The sequence below is a fragment of the Trichechus manatus genome, unplaced genomic scaffold, assembly GCF_000243295.1.
Source record: "Trichechus manatus latirostris isolate Lorelei unplaced genomic scaffold, TriManLat1.0 scaffold00013, whole genome shotgun sequence".
In the NCBI taxonomy this organism is placed as follows: Eukaryota; Metazoa; Chordata; class Mammalia; order Sirenia; family Trichechidae; genus Trichechus; species Trichechus manatus.
Window position 1 is genome coordinate 2,689,832 of NW_004443949.1, and position 3,314 is coordinate 2,693,145.

Here is a 3,314-nt window from a genome sequence, read left to right on the forward strand (position 1 = left end):
AACACATGAAGCTGCTGGTTTGCAGGTGAAGCTAGAAGAAAACCAAGGTAGGGGAACCAGCGGGTAACATTATGCCCCAGATACCACATTTGTTATCTCATTAATGCCCAATCTCCTGCGGCCTTTCTCATCTTACATATTTTGGGAGAGACTTCCTAGATTAGATTTCAACCTAACGACATAACTTTTGTAAAATTTAAGAAGCTGAGCTGTCTCATGATTCAACCCAGGCAGGCAGTTACAGACCGGGAGCCCAAAGATAACTGAATATAATTCAAGTCTTTCCTGCAGTGTATTGAGAAGAATACGAAAGGTAGCTAGATTCTGCGCATAACACACAATAAAGCCTGTAAAAGACCTCTTTTCCCATCTCTTTCTTATCTCCCTGCTCTAAATTTCTCCTCCTGTCAAATTCTGTCCAGCCTCAAGCTCTCTTTGGTTTTTCCTCCACCATTGACTTCTTTTAAATCTCAAATTCATCTGCTATCTGGGTTTGGCACAACAGAAAAACTTAGAAAGCAACTCTCCACCCTAAAATGGTGGAGCAGAGATCGCAAACACAGTTCTAACTTTCTCTCTGTATTTTTTCTTTTTCTTTCACAACTGAAACCATCCATCCATCAAAATCGGCTGTGAAGCTTCTGCTTAGATGCAGAGCTCCAAGGAGAAGGCTAAAAGGGCAGTAAAATAACATCCCCGCCTTCAGGGAATTACACTTTAATCAGAGGGACAAAACTCTAAAAATAATAGAATATTTGGGAATTGCAAAATGTCTGTGCCTGGCAGGTAGCAGGTGCTAAGGAAACATTTGTTGACACATGTAGAAAGTAGTATTGACTTTGAGTAACCGTCATTAATTAGTTCAACAAATCTTTATGGGGCGCCTGTAACGTGCCAGGCTCCACGCAAAGTGATGGTAAATTAAGATGGGGATTTTGAGGCCCCAGGATCAAAAGGAGGCTGCAAACTCACCCAGGCCGTCCTGACTATGGCTACGTTCATTCTCTTACCCACGCCTTCATCCATTCTTATGGAACCAACACTGCTTGTCCGCTGGGCTCGGACTTTTTGGGGGCGCGTGGGCTAGGGAAAGCGACATCCGCGGACACGGTGACTCCTACGTGGGCAAGAAGGGTCTAACTCGACCGGAGCAGGGGGATGGCCAAGGACCACCCTGATCAGGGTCAGGCAGGGACAAGGCCGAGGGGGACGGAAGCGGGCATCCCCCGCAGGCCCCGCTGGGAGTCCGCCGCACCCCGATGCGTGGCCGCCATCGCTGCGTTGACCCCGCGCCTGGGCGAAGCCTATGGCAGAACTGAGAAACGGGCTCACTGTGTCTTTCATGATCATTGTTTTTGTTATATCAGAAGTTCGGATTATATTTAAGAAAGTAAATAACGTATTAAGTGCATCTAGTCATGCTGTATAAAAAGCAAGGCGAAAGAATTCTGACATTTAGTAAGACAAAGAACTAATGCTCTAAATGAAAACTGGAACAAGACCAACACATAGGCTAGACTCAGTGATAAGCTGCTCTAACAAACACTGCAAAGGCGCCGAAATAGCTCAGTTGGGAGAGCGTTAGACTGAAGATCTAAAGGTCCCTGGTTCGATCCCGGGTTTCGGCACGTTCTTTTGGTCCCCTCCTTCAACGGAGCAATTTCATAAGATTCTCTCCCCACAGTCGCCTCAATAATTCCAGCCTAGGTAAAAAGCCGTACTAAAAGGACGCACGACAAACTAAAATAACAGCCATTCTTAGGAGGCTGCAGCTACCAGGCGGCACTTTCCTGACGCTCCCAAGGCGTGGGACCCGCAGCCGCGCGTGCGTGGTGCGCAGCCGGGGCCCGGAGCGCCCGGAGCCCGGAAGCAGGAAAAAGCCTTCACTCTGGAGACAGTGAGTTGGTCGGCTCCCAGAGCGAGAAAAGGAGCTTCATCCCAAGTTTCATTCTCCAAAGCACTCATTCCCAATTTGAATAGAAAGCAAACCTTGCTGCTTAATCATACGGACCCCCTCTGGCATTGCGGGTGAGCGGGTGGTTAGCGGAGGGTGAGGGGTGCACGCCACACAGCCGTGGGATGACTCGGGTGGCACAAGCAGGCTCGGCCAGTGTTTAAGGCGTGGACATTTCACCTCCGTAAAATTAATCCGCCCTCACCTAAACCACTGTCTAGACCAGTGGTTCTCAAGTGTGACCCCCTAGACCAGCATCAGGACCACTCAGGAACTTGTTAGAACCGATTCTAGGCCCCTACCCCAAACCTATTAAGTCAGAAACTCTGGATATGGGGACCAGCACAAAATGTTTTAACAAGCTCTCAGGTGATTCTGATGCAGCTAAAATCTGACATGCACTGGTTTAGACCACTTCTTTCCTTTTAGTAAAGAGCCCTTCCTAAGACTGGTTTTCGTGAAAAAAACTTTTTTTTTTTTTCTGAGCATTTTTGCTTTCGGTGAGTGGTGTTGGGGGCATCAGGTTTCATAGCGATTTGGGGGAACCTGACCCGAAGGCTAAAGGAGCCCTGATGGCTCTGGTAAAAGCGTTTGTTCCAAGCGTTTGTTCCTAACTAAACGGAAAGGTGGGCAGTGGACGGGAGAAAAAACCTTGCAATCTGCTTCCCGAAAGATGACCGTTGCCCTCACGGCGACCCTATAGGACAGAGTAGAACTGCCCCATAGGGTTACCTAGGCTGTAATCTTCAGCGAAGCAGATGGCCACATCTTTCTCCCACAGAACAGCTTATGAGTCCAAACCTTTGACCTTTTGGTTAGCAGCTTAGTGCCTCACGGGACCTTAAATCCATTGCCATCAAGTCGATTCTGACTCATAGCGACCCTATAGGACCCTTAGAAACACAATAAAACCTTGTTTTTGCTACTGTTGTGAAGAGATTAAGGAGTCCTGGTGGCACAATGGTTAAAGCGCTCAGCTGCTGACCAAAATGGTGGTGGTTCCAACTCACCAGGCACTCAGAGGGAGCAAGCTGTGGCAGTCTGCCTCCATAAAGATGTACAGCCTTGGAAACCCGATCAGGCAGTTCTACTCTGTCCTATAGGGTCGCTATGAATCGGAATAACAGCAATATTTTTTTTGGTAGAGAGATTCGGGATGGTGGTGTTGGGGGCTGGAAGGACTTGAGTTACATGCCTGGTTAGAAGGCTGAGGAGGGGAGGGTGACAGGGGATGGGTCAGGTAGGCTCCACCAGAGATAAAGGGGTTTTTGGGGGTGGGGACTTGTGGTTGGGAGGAATGATCAGAAAGCCGGTAGGCAGGCTTGAGAGGTAAAGGCTAAAACGTAATCTGATCATTTTC

The 3,314-nt window shown here is 48.3% G+C and overlaps 1 non-coding gene across 1 annotated transcript; it reads left to right on the plus strand.

Annotated features, from left to right (window-relative positions):
* Positions 1 to 1,555: 1,555 nt before the first annotated feature.
* Positions 1,556 to 1,628, plus strand: TRNAF-GAA (transfer RNA phenylalanine (anticodon GAA)). Its single transcript has one exon. It is a non-coding gene; the product is annotated as a tRNA-Phe (tRNA).
* Positions 1,629 to 3,314: the final 1,686 nt, after the last annotated feature.